The 16,864-nt window shown below is 34.0% G+C and overlaps 1 protein-coding gene across 2 annotated transcripts in view; it reads right to left on the bottom strand.

Annotated features, from left to right (window-relative positions):
* Nucleotides 1–16,864, bottom strand: part of Eip63F-1 (Ecdysone-induced protein 63F 1) — a 320,395-nt gene that overhangs the window by 272,702 nt on the left and 30,829 nt on the right. The window lies entirely within an intron of this gene.

Genomic DNA, 16,864 nt, shown 5'->3' with positions numbered 1-16,864 from the left:
CTAATGAAATAAGTTTCATTACTATTTTTTAATTCAAATAGCGTAAGACTTCTTGGCCAATTTTATCTTGTTTTTAGAATTTTTTTGACAATATGTCACAGTTAGTATATGATCAAAAAAATGAATATATTAATAATCCCATATATTTTTAGGCGTATCATTTATCAAATAATTCACAACTACAGTGAATGTTATGAAATTCAGTGATATCACTTCGGTAAGACCAAAAGAAAGAGAATACAATTGAAAACCTTAGAAATATCATAACATTTAATTTTCAAATATCTTAACATTATAATTTTCAAAAATCCGATGTCTACTTATCACAAAGAATTTCTGAAGGCCGAGAACTAATGCTGAGCAATCGTTAGTCTATCCAAGAAATTCTAGCACCCAATCGCGGTTACGTAAATGACAAATTCTGTCGGCAAATCCTGCATCTGTCAATAGACTAATTTTGGTGTCCAATCGTCGAACTTCTCTTATAGAAATTCCGGATCTTCTCATAAATTTATCAGGAACAAAGGATTCCAGTCTTAACTTCTTTAAAAATGAAATTATGTCGCCCAATCCAAGGTCTATACATGTATACATTCTTTTAGCACAAATCCATAAAATGTTGTTTTCATTAAATCAAGCTCGAGGTCATTTGTTATTAATAATTTTTATTTATTTTCGATATTTCGCAATTTCTTGAATTGCATCTTCAGGAATTATGATCTACAACAAAGGTAACAAATATAAAAAACATGAATATCACATTAGTTTAATAAGCTATAACAAGAAAAAACATACTAACAGTTCGCAATAATCACGTAAAAATAAAAAAAAATAAAAAACACAAGCATTTACTTAAAGCTAGGGTAGCATCACTACCATCGTCTTCTAATGTAAATATTGCACTGACTATTTATTTGAATATTGCGATCTCCTTATGTTCTTAGCTTTGCTAATTAAACCTCTGTAACAAAGAGCACTGTTGTCGACGTCACTTTTGAAGTTCATACGCCTTGTTGTTGGTACATTTAGAATATGTAACATCTCCATCGTGTATCGTTTTTTGTAGTGAGATTCGTTTCCTACTACTGTCGCTCTCTCAAAATTGGGTTGGTGGTTATGTTGTGCACAGTGGGTCACTAGTGCGGTTTTGGGTTTTTCGTGATGATGTCGTAATTTTAGATCTGACTTGTGTGCTGAGATTCTCGTTTTTAGTTTATTTTTTGTTGTACCAATGTATTGTTGTTGACATGTTTCTTTGTCATTACCTCCACATGGTATTTGGTATACAACATTAGATTTTTCCATGTTGTCTATTCTTGTTTTGGTTTTTGTGAATAGATTGCTCAGTGTATTGTAACATTTGTGTGCTATAGTATACTTGTTATTGTCATAAATATTAGAATTGGCAACTCTTTCAGATATGTTTGGCACATATACTATGGACTTGTATATTTTTTTGGTTTTTTCTCTCTAGTCCATAGTATATGTGCCAAACATATCTGAAAGAGTTGCCAATTCTAATATTTATGACAATAACAAGTATACTATAGCACACAAATGTTACAATACACTGAGCAATCTATTCACAAAAACCAAAACAAGAATAGACAACATGGAAAAATCTAATGTTGTATACCAAATACCATGTGGAGGTAATGACAAAGAAACATGTCAACAACAATACATTGGTACAACAAAAAATAAACTAAAAACGAGAATCTCAGCACACAAGTCAGATCTAAAATTACGACATCATCACGAAAAACCCAAAACCGCACTAGTGACCCACTGTGCACAACATAACCACCAACCCAATTTTGAGAGAGCGACAGTAGTAGGAAACGAATCTCACTACAAAAAACGATACACGATGGAGATGTTACATATTCTAAATGTACCAACAACAAGGCGTATGAACTTCAAAAGTGACGTCGACAACAGTGCTCTTTGTTACAGAGGTTTAATTAGCAAAGCTAAGAACATAAGGAGATCGCAATATTCAAATAAATAGTCAGTGCAATATTTACATTAGAAGACGATGGTAGTGATGCTACCCTAGCTTTAAGTAAATGCTTGTGTTTTTTATTTATTTTTTTTTTATTTTTACGTGATTATTGCGAACTGTTAGTATGTTTTTTCTTGTTATAGCTTATTAAACTACTGTGATATTCATGTTTTTTATATTTGTTACCTTTGTTGTAGATCATAATTCCTGAAGATGCAATTCAAGAAATTGCGAAATATCGAAAATAAATAAAAATTATTAATAACAAATGACCTCGAGCTTGATTTAATGAAAACAACATTGTATAACAAAAAGGTCGAAGAAAATTCAATATTTAACAATTACAAATCCATAAACACAATTTTTCCTAACCTCATCGAAATAATGGCTTTAGGGCCAAAGTGTGTTTGGAAAAAATCTGTTTGAGAAAACTTGGAGTCGACTTTGCTATATCCGTTCGTCTGTGTAGCCGCCTGGAGAGCACGATAATTCTCAAACAGATCAACCGATTCGGTGCAAAATTTGGCCTTCGTGATATTTTGATCAACTTCGAAGATCGATCTACTCTTTCGGCAAACTTGCAGTTTAAGACCTCTCTGGATAAGCTGTGTAAGCTTAAGACCTCAATGGTCATGGCTTCACTTCCTTTATGCTAATAATTTATTTATAAGTAAACATATGAAATAAATAAATCAATAAATAAAAAACTCTCTGGAAACGCTTTGCTTTTTTTGCAACAAGTGTTCTCGGGGCTCCTATATTACCGTACAAGTTTTTCAGAGGCAAGTCTATACTTCCAGAGAAAATGGCCCGAAAGCTGTAAAGAACACCTAAGGCAATAATGTGTAGTGGCTAGTGCGCACGACAACTTTCGAACCGGATACTGCGTTGGTCCAAACTTTGTTTATCGCAACATGTCAGCGAGCCTTATATACAAAATTCGAAGATGGTGCTTTTCGGTCTACCTCTTCCGGTATTTTCCCCCCAAATTTCAAGAATTTTATCTAAAGTGGTATGCGCGAGTTTTCTTGAACGGAGCAACAGATTTGGTCCAAACTTTGGATTTATTAATATTTTTTCCAAACTTAGTTTTTGCTCGAAAATGGGCCATACTGAGGTACCTCCCTCACAAACTTTCAAAATAGTTGTTTAAGTGCAGTTTAAGGTCTATTTGAGGATCTTTAGAAATTTTTACTGAAGGTATTCCTTGTGTTTATAGCGGTATTATGTTTTTCGTGGGCAAGCCCATATTTCCCGACATAAGTCAAAAGGTGAAAATATCTTTTGAAAGGAATGACTCCCAAAATAAGATCAATGATACAAGTTCTTATTTAGTTTGCAAGTTCATACGCCCGAAAATGGATACGAATTTCTGAAAATCTCCTAATGCATAGTTTTTTGGGTATAAGGATTTTGGCTGTATAGCCGCTATTCGATCTGTCTATAGATGAAAATTTCAATTCACACAGGCTCAGGGTATATATATTATTAACATTTCTAGAAATGTGCATCCATTGACGTTTTCTTCTGGTTTTATTCAAAGAGTAATCGACAGAAAAATCTCTGAAGATGAAATTCATTGTAATTTTGAAATATTGGAAATAATATGTAATAAATCAATATACAGTGAGTCAATTAAGTATTTTGCCTCTTTAGAAAATTGAAAAAATTTCAATAAATTCGTTTGATACCATCAAATTAGTGGTCAAAAAGTCGAATATCTGTTTGTAGTATGTTTGTGGATAGTTTAGTATCCAATATCTGCAAGAACCGCTGCGAAAGGCTTAATGGTCTTCTAGATATTGAGAAAAATCTATAACAACACAAAATATTTTACCTCAAAAAAGTATTTTGCCTTTTACATATTTTTTGAAAAAAAGACATTTTTGTTACACGCTAACTATTTTTATAGTAACCGTTTGAGATTATCACATTATACAACTGTTTTGGCACCTGTTCCACCATCTTGCGACATGTTTTCGCGGTTATTTTCTCCAATTTTCCTACATTAATTTCTTCGACAATATGTTTTATTAATTTTGGTCATTACCGACATTTATCTCTAAGAAAATCAGTGAAAAATGATTCGCCGCTACCTTCAAATCATAACTAAAACTTAAAACATAAATAAAAAGCTAAGATGCATCGCTAATAGTGGAAGAAATTACAGTTTGGAACTATGCAAATCAAGGACAGAGACTAAAAATTATTTTAAAAATCGCGAAGATCCTTCCTAACCGCTTCCAAAAATTAATCGTGTCTTCAATATTAATCTCGGAACCAATGTCTTGCATAAAGTGCCCACAAGGTTCCAAAATCCAGAGATATTGATGGTTATGTAGCAAATAATACATTAGAAAATAATTGGAAAATAAAGGGAAACAATCATCTCTTGCCAAGACCTCTGAAGTTATAAAATTGGATTTTAAAAATGACGCGGTTTAGTGGCGAAGGTATATAAATATATTTGCATCGAATGACCTTCACATGTTGCGGGAAAATATCAATAAAGAGTGATCTATTTTGTCTTATTTATTAAACAATAATATGGGGTTTTCTTGCCATAATACCGTCAATATCTTTGGATTTTGGAACCTTGTGGACACTTCATCCAAGACATTGGTTCCGAGATTAGTATTGAAGACACGATTTATTTTTGGAAGCGGTCAGGATGGATCTTCGCGATTTTTTAAATAATTTTTAATCTCTGTTCTTGATTTGCATAGTTCCAAACTGTAATTTCTTCCACTATTAGCGATGCATCTTAGCTTTTTATTTATGTTTTAAGTTTTAGTTATGATTTGAAGGTAGCGGCGAATCATTTTTCACTGATTTTCTTAGAGATAAATGTCGGTAATGACCAAAATTAATAAAACATATTGTCGAAGAAATTAATGTAGGAAAATTGGAGAAAATAACCGCGAAAACATGTCGCAAGATGGTGGAACAGGTGCCAAAACAGTTGTATAATGTGATAATCTCAAACGGTTACTATAAAAATATTTAGCGTGTAACAAAAATGTCTTTTTTTCAAAAAATATGTAAAAGGCAAAATACTTTTTTGAGGTAAAATATTTTGTGTTGTTATAGATTTTTCTCAATATCTAGAAGACCATTAAGCCTTTCGCAGCGGTTCTTGCAGATATTGGATACTAAACTATCCACAAACATACTACAAACAGATATTCGACTTTTTGGTCACTAATTTGATGGTATCAAACGAATTTATTGAATTTTTTTCAATTTTCTAAAGAGGCAAAATACTTAATTGACTCACTGTATATATAAACTAGAAACATGTTTGTACGTTTCACAGAGGGGAAACATAGGCCTAAAGCTGCTCAAAACTCAAAATATGAAAATCGTTTTTTTATGAAAAAATTTTGATAAACGGCAACCAGACTCTTTTCTACATTTGCTGTAACCATCCTCGACTTTGTAAGATTAACCAATCCAATGCAGCAGTCGATTGAACTCAGCCATACTGAAAACAAAAATTAAATTTTCGAAAACTATGAAATTAGTTGAACATTAAAATGACATTATTTTCGCGAAAATTTATATTTTTCAAAATTTATTGTTTTTGTACAGTCTCCGAACAAGATTAGCATTTAAAATTTTAAGATTGATTTTACATCTTTGCTCTTTAATAATGGTGATACATATCCTCTTGATGAAAAATTTTTATGATAATTTTTAAGATTACTACAATTTCAATGGTGAAAAAGTCTATTTCCCCGTCGTTTCCCGACCATAGTTTCTTCTAATGTTTTATGCACTTGAGTCTCAAATATCAGATTCAATCATAAAAAATTGCGCATATTTGCGCCATACCGAAAAAATCTAATTTTTCTCAAATAAAATATGAAATATTTTTATATGGAATTGCAAGGTTTACTCACACTAAATTTTGCTCCGCCTTATAACCGGGGCTCTTATTTATCAGACTAAACCAACACCTATCAAATATGTTTGCATTATTCAGAAACATTCACGGCTTTTCTCATGTAAATTGAGAAAAATTTAATTTAAGTAAGTTTCAAAAAATAAAATTTGGAATGAAATATATGTGTATGGGACCATATATACATCTGTACTGATTTGTTTGAAAATTGGCTCAATGTTTTTTTAGGCTAGTTCAGGTTGCATGTGTCAAATTTCAGAGATTTTGGTGCATTTTTATCTCATATCAGATGCGAATATATATGGAAGCTGCATCCAAATCTGGACCGATTTTCATTATTTTCTATAGGATTAATCCTTGTACAGAAGATATGCTTTGTGCAAAATTTTATATCAATCGGACTATAAATGAGCTTTCTAGGGCTTTTGATCAACTTTTAACACAAATTTCCCCTCTGTGCGTTTGTTTGTTTGTTTGAAGTTTATGGACTCAACAACCGCCGAAGCCGATCTTCCTGAAAATTTCAGAGCATATCACTACATGGCCTGAAGGTAACATAGGCTATAAAAATTCCTGAAATTCCGCGTTGATCCGGACATATAGTTCTGATGCTATATGTCCGGATCAACGCGGAGGTACCTCCAAAAAAATATATTTTTTATGCAAACATCTATAGAATGGTAACAGATAATGTCTCCAAATTTTGGATGTGTGCAGAAATTTGGTCTAGAAATAAATTTGCCAAATCATATTGAAATCGGTTCAGATTTGGATATAGCGCCTATATATGTTTTCGGCCGATTTCATGTATTTGATGCACCAACACGATTTATATACGCGAATTTAATGAAAGTTGCAATGAGCGACGAAAATTGGCCTACAAATAAATTTGTCAAAATATATTTTACCTTATTCGGGGTAGCGAAGCGCACCGGGTTCAGCTAGTAACATATAAACATTGACCTTAAGCTCAATAATCTTGATTTTATTAACATTCGAAAGGTCGAACAAAACATAAAAATTCGAGAGAAAAATCCTTTTGTCAATAGACATTTACGAGCAGAAATTATATTATAAAAACTGGTTGATATACATAGTTTTTTATTGCAATTTTCAAACATAATAAAAAATTTGTAATTGTTATGAATTTCAAAATAGTTCATTATAAAAACGTGTTAGAGAAAATATACAAACACTTAAAACCACAAAGATTAAGCAACGGTTTTAAATTTTATTGTTAAATTGCTCTTATAAAAAATGGCCCCCCCCCCCTGACTACGTCGGTGCTCAAGAAGTATGGACTTGCTCCTAAAAAAACTTTTACCATAGTAATTGAGGCAGCGAAAGCAAGTTGATTCAACAACAATCAAAGTGATTCAGTATTTGGTCTTAAAGTGAACTTATCCGAAATTTTGTGTGGGGGGTACCGGATGGAGTGGACAAATCTATATCTAGTAGATATATTAGGATGTGTAAAGTATGAACCAATTCGGCCACTCCCTTCAAGAGTTACCGTACAAACAATTTTTCCGAACATTTTTGAACATTTGTGGAGAGGTACCTGCAGGAGTGGACCGATCTGGCTTATCTTCAAACTTAAACTATGTTTGGACAAAATATTACTAAGGCCATATTTTGGACCGAATCGGCAGATCCGTTCGAGAATTATCTTGCGCTCTAACCACCTCACACGGTGTTATAGAGGTTTTTTGCAACTTTCATGCTATTTTCTCAGGAAGTATGGACTTACCCCTGATGAAACTTGTACCGTCGTATGGAGGGCAGTGAATACAAGTTGGTAAAACAAAAATAAAAGCGATACGAGAAATGGCGCTAAACTGAACTTTTCTGAAATTTTGTGTGTGAGGTACCCGAAGGAGTAGACCTATTGAGACCATATTGGAACCTCACATTACTCTGGTAGAAAGTTTACGCTATACAAAGTATGGACCAAATCGGTCACTCCCTTCAAGAGTTATCGTGCGCACAAACTTTCCGAACATTTTCGAACTTTTGTGGGGGAGGTACCGGAAGGAGTGGACCGATGTAGCTCATCTTCGAACTTAAACTAAGTTTGGGCAAAATATTACGAAAGCCAAAATTTGAACCGAATCGGTTCATCCGTTCGAGTGTTATCGTGCGCTCCAGCCAGCAGGACAGACAGACACACGGACGGACATGGCTAGATCGACTCCAAATTGTCTGAAACACATTTCGGCCAAACATACTTGGGGTCTAAAACCATTATTTTGATGAGGCACATTTGCATCGTATCAAAGTGTATATACCCTCCTTAGCCTAAAGGCTGAGGGTATAAAAATTGGTGAAGATAATTTTTTGGCTAAAGAACGAACGCTATTCATTTTGGAAAAAATCGGTTCAGATTTGGATATAGCGCCCATATATATTTCCACCCGATTCTATCCGATTTTGATAAAATTTGAAACGAGTGACGGAATTTGGTCTAGAAAGAAGTTTGCCAAGTTATATTGAAATAAGTTCTTACTTAGCTGGCCCACTACATAACATTTGTTCCATTGACCGAACTAAGAAAAGATCTCCAATTCTCTCTGTTTTTCGCTTCGCTTTTTGGAATACCGCGCATATTCATTTCTTCATTCACTTGTATGCTCCATCGAAGCTTAGGCCTACCGAATCTGCGTGCACCGCCATGTGACATGTATTCATACGGCTTTTTTTCAACGCAAATCGGCCTTTAGATCTTTCGAAGAATTTTCCTCTCAAACACACCAAGCACTGCCTTATCAGCGTTTTGTATAGTGTTATTTTTGTTTGACGAGATGTGGCTTTTTTTAAATTGTTTACTTAAGACAAAGTAGCATCTGTTGGCCAATACAATTCTTCTTCTCATTTCACAACTGATGTTGTTTGTTGTGTTTATGGCAGTGCCGAGGTAGACGAAGTCTTTAACTACCTCAAAATTGTAGGTACCAACTTCCACAGTTGGTCCGAGCTCTATGGACGCTTTGCGCGTCGACCCCATTAATTTGGTCTTTTCGCCGTTTACCGCCAGACCCACTTTCGCAGATTCTGCTTCGACCTTCCTAAAAGTATCAGTTACTTCCTTTACTGATCGTCCCATGATGTCTATGTCATCAGCATAGGCAAGTAACATTTGGCTATTGGTGTAGATTGTGCCACTTCTTTTGACGTTTGCATCTCGTATAACCTTTTCCAGCAGGATGTTGAAGAGATCATACGAAAGGCTGTCTCCTTGCCTGAAACCTCTTTTGGTACAAAACTCTTCGGAGAGGTTGTTTCCTATTTTAACTGAAGATCTTGTGTCAGTTAGAGTCATTTTACAAAGCCGAATGAGCTTTGCGAGGATACCAAATTCAGACATTGCTGGGAATACCTTTGAACGTAGCGTGCTGTCGAAGGCTGATTTATAATCGATAAAAAGGTGGTAGGTGTCGATCTGCATCTCTTGGGTCTTCTCCAGGATTTGCTTCGACCTTCCTAAAAGTATCAGTTACTTCCTTTACTGATCGTCCCATGATGTCTATGTCATCAGCATAGGCAAGTAACATTTGGCTATTGGTGTAGATTGTGCCACTTCTTTTGACGTTTGCATCTCGTATAACCTTTTCCAGCAGGATGTTGAAGAGATCATACGAAAGGCTGTCTCCTTGCCTGAAACCTCTTTTGGTACAAAACTCTTCGGAGAGGTTGTTTCCTATTTTAACTGAAGATCTTGTGTCAGTTAGAGTCATTTTACAAAGCCGAATGAGCTTTGCGAGGATACCAAATTCAGACATTGCTTGGAATACCTTTGAACGTAGCGTGCTGTCGAAGGCTGATTTATAACCGACAAAAAGGTGGTAGGTGTCGATCTGCATCTCTTGGGTCTTCTCCAGGATTTGCCGCAGGGTAAATATCTGGTCAATGGTGGACTTGCCAGGTCTAAAGCCACATTGGTATGGTCCAATTATTTCGTTGACCATTGGCTTTAGTCGTTCGCACAATATCCCTGACACTATCTTATAGGCAATAGGGAGAAGAGGTATGCCCCTATAGTTGGAGCATATGGTCTTATCTCTTTTCTTGTGGACGGGACACAGGATGCTCAGGTTCCAATCGTCGGGTACGCGTTCTTCCTGCCAGGTGCTAACTAGCTGATGCATACACCTTATCAGCCCGTCGCCTTCGGTTTTAACCAGCTCGGCTGGTAAGCCATCGGCTCCTGCTGCTTTATTATTCTTCAGCCGATTGATTGCTGTTTTTACCTCATCTTGGCCGGGCGGTATACATTCAATACCATCTTCTGGGATTGGGACTGTGGTATCTTCGTCGTCTTCGCTGCTATTAGATACAGTTTTGAACATGTTTTGAAAAATGTTCCTTCCATATCCTGGGCACGCTATCTGTATCTGTTACCAGATTACCTTGCTGGTCTCTCCAGGAGGATGTACCCGTACCAAAGCCATCTGTTTGATGTTTCACTCTTTGGTAGAATTTTCGGACTTCATTCTGGCTCCTGTACATCTCGATTTTTTCACACTCCCGCTTTTCCATTTCTCTCTTTTTTTGCGGAAAAGACGTTCCTGTTCCCTCCTTTTCTCCAAATATCTCCTCTCGTGCGCTACGCTACTGATTGTAAGGTAGCTCTATATGCCGCATTTTTCTCTTCGGTAGCAGCACGACACTCCTGGTCATACCATGGATTCCTTTGTGGAGGTCTCTGGTATCCAAGTATGGATTTTGCGGCTGTTTGCATGGAGTGGGCAATATTTTGCCATTGTGTTGTTATGTTATCGGGACAAGGAGTGCTCTCATTAAGCAATTGGGCTAGTTGAGTGGAATATGCTGTGGCTATCTATTGTGTTTGCTGCCTATCGATGTCCAACTTCCGCATTGTGTCTGTTCGTGCTTTATTTGCAACGTTTAGACGGGTACGTACCTTTGCTGCAACAAGGTAGTGGTCCGAATCAATGTTTGCGCCTCGGAACAATCGTACATCCAACACGCTGAATGAATGTCTTCCATCTATCACAACATGATCAATTTGATTACTTGTTCTCTGATCTGGAGACAGCCAGGTGCCCTTATGGATGTCGAGATGTTGAAATCTGGTGCTGCTAACTACCATGTTTGTTGCCGCTGCGAAGTCTATCATCCTCATACCATTGTCAGATGTTTCACTGTGGAGACTGAATTTTTCGACTGTTGGGCCAAAGATATTTTCCTTTCCAATTTTGGCATTAAAATCGCCTAGTATAATTTTAATGTCATGGACAGGGCAACGGTCCTAAGGTCCTTCTAAGCGCTCGTAAAGTATATCTTTAGTCTGTTCGTCTTTGTCTTCAGTTGGAGCATGAGCGCAAATAAAGCTGATGTTGAAGAATCATTCACTGGGGTGAAGCTGGAGACCTGATGTTTTAACCTCCGACCAACTACAAATCCGCAACCAAACTCATGCTTTACGTCATGGCAGCTATAATACAGTGCGGCACCTTTAGGTGTTGTTGTGACGCCTTTCGCAATCCATCGTATTTCCTGTATGGCAGTAATATCGGTCTTGTACTTTTCAAGTCAATGCGAAGACTGCACCTTCTCTACAGAGAGTGCGAACATTCCAGGTGCAGATTCGCAGATCATGGTCCTTAAAACCTTTGCGGGGTTCGTCAACTTTAGAGGGATTCGTTTTTCTTTTCTTTCGTTTTTTCATAGTAGGCTGTTTTTTCAAGGGGAGGGTTACAAACCTGACGCCCAAACCCAATTTTTTAACGTTCTTATGGGTGAACGCACGGCACATGTTAGCTCACTACCTTTAACGGGTGTTAAAGGCAGTTTCCCAGGTAACACCACGCGGAGGTCAGTGTCCACTTGAGATGAAAGAGGGACCAAAATAAAAAACCGGTTAGGACCGTTCCTTGATCCCCTTCGTCACCCTCGACTCGTCTCTTCACCTCCAGTAAAAACCTACCAACAAGGCGTCAACTTTATTCAGGTAGTCTAAATTAGACATAAAACCGTTTTAGATGTTATGCCCTCGACCTTTACATAAAATATAATAATTTCTGAACTTTCCCATATTAAAGCCAATCAAGTAGTAGTCGTGCATGGTAACCCTACAAAGACATTTATTTGAACTCTTTTGTAAACAACCGGTACAATTGAGTATCTCAATTTGAAATCTATCCGATAAACTATTCAGATCAAAATAAATAGAGAGCGCAACTAATTATTCTCTCATATAACATGTATTTCAAATTATTTAGCTCTCTGTCATATATCTCTCATTTAACCGTTAAGTTAACGGGGGCATTTTCAAAAACAAAAAAATGTGAGAGAATTAGTTTCTCTTTTAGTTAACGGAAAATCACAAAGTAAAAAAAAAAACAAGAGAGAATAGTCTCTTAGTTTTTAGTATAATTTTTCTCTTACTTCTTGCTCCGATCAAAGAAGGTATTTCTGGTAATATTTTTTTTAATTGTCATTTGGTTTGTGGCTGCCCTGCATCTTTCCTCATGGTTGTCTGTCTGTCCGTAGAAATATGTACATTGTACATATGTATGTGTCTGTCGTTGTTTTATTGTTCTTTATGTTCGTCATGCTTGTCTGCAGTTGTTTTCTTTGCGGCATGGCATTTTTTCTTTATTTTGGTTTTTGCTATTTCTACAGCTGCGCGGCCGAGTAACTGCACGGGCAGTAGCAAAAGCTATTATAAATCTTAACGTGAAGATTTATGCCTTAAAAATATTGCTTGCCTCTTCGTTGAGCAAATGAAGTGAAGCAGCCAACATCAGCTATTCAGCCACATCCAGTCAGAAGTCATTCAAACGAACAACTGGGTTATTCATCACCCCTTATGAACTCAAAGTGAGATAAATTGTTTCCATTTGGTTACTCACTCAATTTTTATGGTATTCGGGCTGTTGTTGTTGTTTATCTTCTGATAGCAGCATACACACACATGCCAAATTTATGAAATTGCAATTTAATTTTAATTTACAAATTTTCGGTCAATAAAAAAGCAAACAGAGCACAGGTCAAATGTTAAATCAATGAATAGAAAATTGATAACAATAGGTATTTGGTAAATTTTGGAAATTTTTTGTTGTACAATAATCTTAATTGGGTAGTGTGCGTATACGTAGTGACAGAACGTATACGTAGAGGGCTAGCAATAGGTTTTAAAGGAAATGAGCAAAGAGCATCCGAAAAATTGACCATCCTCTTCTTCTTTGGCGAATGAACATTACTATTTGCCAATGTTTAATTAGCATTACTCATACGCCCTAAAATGCAAAACTATGCTGGCGATTGTAAAATGAGTATTTTTTTAATTAATTCAAATAAAATCTCAAATAACTTTTGGCGAGACAGAATTAAACATTTTATCATTTTCTCATAAGACAATGTGTTGCAGGTACACAAAGCCATAGACCATAACGAAATGCAAATCAGCATCATAAAATGTTTGTCGGTACACTGTTTGGTGTTCTAATGACAGAACGCTTCACTGATAGCCATGTCTGCATAGCTTATTAACTTAAAATGGCACAAGTGAAATTTTAGTGCAAAAAATGTTTTCATTAAATAATTGCGATTTGAAGGTGTATTCCATTGAAATATTCCGAAGAAAATGACAGTGTTAAATAAGGTACAATAACCTTTTACTGGCAAACGCAGCCCAAATTTCTGATTTACATTTTCTACAAATTATGAAAAATTATTCATGCCACCAACTACATACATATTTGTCTAAATCTTGCGATGGTGATAAATCACACCAGAACAAATATTTTACAAATAAATAAACAATAAATGATAAATAAGGCGCACGATGTCTATATTTGTTTTCATTTGTTGGTACCATATTTTTCATGACCACAAAAAATGGAAATATTTTTACCAAGAAAAACTCGATGAAAATGTAAATATTTAAAGGTTGGGCATTATTTAAATATTACAATAATATATAAAAGATAAAAAATATAAACTATAAAATAAAATAAAAATGGTAATACAATACAAAATATTAAATATAAAATGTAAAATAAAAAATACAAAAATATAATATATAAAATGATATGAAAAAATATAGAAAATGTAAAATACAAAAATATAAAATAAATAAAATATAAAAAATATATAAAACATAAAATATGAAATATATAAAATTAAAAAATTAAAATATAAGGTATAAAATACTAAAATATAAAAAATAAAACACAAAAATATAAAATACGGAAATATAAAAAAAGAAATTTAAAATATAAAATGTAAAATATAAAATAAAAAATATAGAATACAAACTTTTAAATATATATAATATATAATATGAAATATAAAATATAAAAAAATCTAAAATATAAAATAAAAATATAAATAAATAAAATATAAATAATAAAATACAAAATAAAAAAATATAAAATTTAAAAAATAAAACATAAAATATAAAATATAAACCTTAAAATATGAAATATAAAATTTAATTTAAATATAAGTTATAAACATAAAATACAAAAATATAAAATGTAAAATATAAAATAAAAAATAAATAAATATATAAAAAAATAAAAATATAAGATATAAAATATAAATTATAAAAAATAAAACACAAAAATAAAAAATACAAAAATTTAAAATGTAAAATATAAAATAAAAATATAAACTATAAAATAAATATAAAATACAAAATAAAAAATAAATAAATATATAAAAAATAAAAATATAAGATATAAATTATAAAATATAAAACACAAAAAAATAAAATAAAAACATCACCTATAAAATAAACAATAAAAAAATAAAATATAAACACTAAAATATAAAATATATATAAAATATAAATGTATATAATATAAAATATGAAATATAAAATATAAAATAAAAATATAAATAAATAAAATAAATAATTCAAAATATGAAATATAAAAAATAAAACATAAAATATAAAAATAAAAAAAAAATGAAAAGTAAAATACAAAATAAAAATATAAAATATAAACTATAAAATAAATAAATATATAAAAAATGAAAATATAAGATATAAATTATAAAATACAAAAATATAAATTATAAATTATAAAACACAAAAGTATAAAATAAAAACATCACCTATAAAATAAAAAATAAAAATATAAAATATAAACACTAAAATATAAAATATATATAAAATATAAAATATAAATGTATATAATATAAAATATGAAATATAAAATAAAAATAAAAAACTTTAAAATATAAATAAATAAAATAAAAATACAAAATATGAAATATAAAAAATAAAACATAAAATATAACAAGTAAAAAAGCGTCAGTCGGCTTTGCCGACAGATATATACCCTCAGCCAATGTGAAGTGAAACTTTCACCTATGGACAGATCGAATGTATTTAAGGTCTCTTCAGAATTTTGTGGCCCTTTTTGGACATTTGAACTTGCCGACAAAAATGTGGATTAGGAATTAACTGCACTAAGACGCAAATGTTGAACGTTTGTGGGGGAGGTACCCTTAGGGAGGGCCATTTTAGAATTTAAACTAAATTTTGACAAAATATTTGGAGATCCAAAGTTTGAACCAAATTGGTTGCCCCATTCAAGTGATATCGTCCTAGCATTTTAGTGGTATTTTTAAATATTGGGGAGAGGTACGGGAAGTTGTTGACCGGTATTGCCCCATGAAACTTAGTTTGGATAAAATATGACGAAGACCAAATGTTGGACCAAATCGGTTGAACAGTTCGACAGTTATCGTGCTCTCCAACAGCCACATATGGTGAGGGTTTTTTTTAACCCTTTGGTAGATATATAGATCAAGAGTTGTCGTGCTCAAAATTTTCCCGAACATTTTGAAGTTTTGTGGGGGAGGTACCTGAAGGAGTGGGCCCATATAGCCCATCTTCGAATTTAAACTATGTTTTGATAAAATATTACGAAGGCCAAATTTTGGACCAAATCGACAGATCCGTTCGAGAGTTATCTTGCGCTCCAACCACTACACAAGGTTTCGTAGGGGTTTTTTGCACCTTTCCGGCCATTTTCTCAGGAAGTATGGACTTGCCCCTGACGAAAGTTGTACCGTCGTATGGAGGCAGTGAATACAAGTTGCTAAAACAACAAGTGGGAAAAGCGTTAAGTTCGGTCGGGCCGAACTTTGTATACCCTCCACCACAAATTTCAGCCATTTCGGTGGATTAATGTGGCCACAACCTTCAAAATACCGAAAATCGGAAGTTACCGTTCTATGGGGCTACATGATGGCGCGGACCTATACCTACAAATTTCTGGGGGGAAAGTTTTATACCCCCAACGAAGACTACATACCAAATTTCAGCCATCTCGGTGTGATAATGAGGCCAAAACCTTCAAACTACCGAAAATCGGGAGATATTGTATTATGGGGGCTATATCAACACGTGGACCTATATAAACATTTTATGGTAGAAATGTTTCTTACTTACTTACTTAGCTGGCCCATTACAGAACATTTGTTCTATAGGCCGAACTAAGAAGAGATCTCCATTCCTCTCTATTTGTTGCTTTGCACTCTGGAATACCGCGCCTTTTCATCTCATCATCCACTTGTTTGCGCCATCTATTCCTTGGCCTGCCAATTCTGCGTGCACCGCCATGTGGCATGTATTCATACGCCTTTTTAGCGGGTTCATCATCGCTCATTCTTTTGATATGGCCTAGCCAACGCAATCGCTGCTTCTCGATACGTTTAACAATATTCATGTCGTTGTATAGCAGATACAGCTCGTGGTTCATGCGACGTCGATATTCACCGTCAACGCAGATTGGTCCGTAGATCTTTCGAAGAATTTTTCTCTCAAACACACCAAGCACTGCCATGTCTGCTTGCGCAAGTACCCAGGCTTCGGAGCCATACATCAGCACGGGTAGTATCAGTGTTTTGTAGAGCGTTATTTTTGTTTGACGAGATGTGGCTTTGTTTTTAAACTGCTTACTTAATCCAAAGTA

Source organism: Musca autumnalis, unplaced genomic scaffold (assembly GCF_047663935.1).
Source record: "Musca autumnalis isolate F117 unplaced genomic scaffold, ASM4766393v1 scaffold_4, whole genome shotgun sequence".
NCBI lineage: Eukaryota > Metazoa > Arthropoda > Insecta > Diptera > Muscidae > Musca > Musca autumnalis.
The sequence above is the reverse complement of the archived record's forward strand: the minus strand, read 5'-3'. Positions and strand labels throughout refer to the sequence as shown.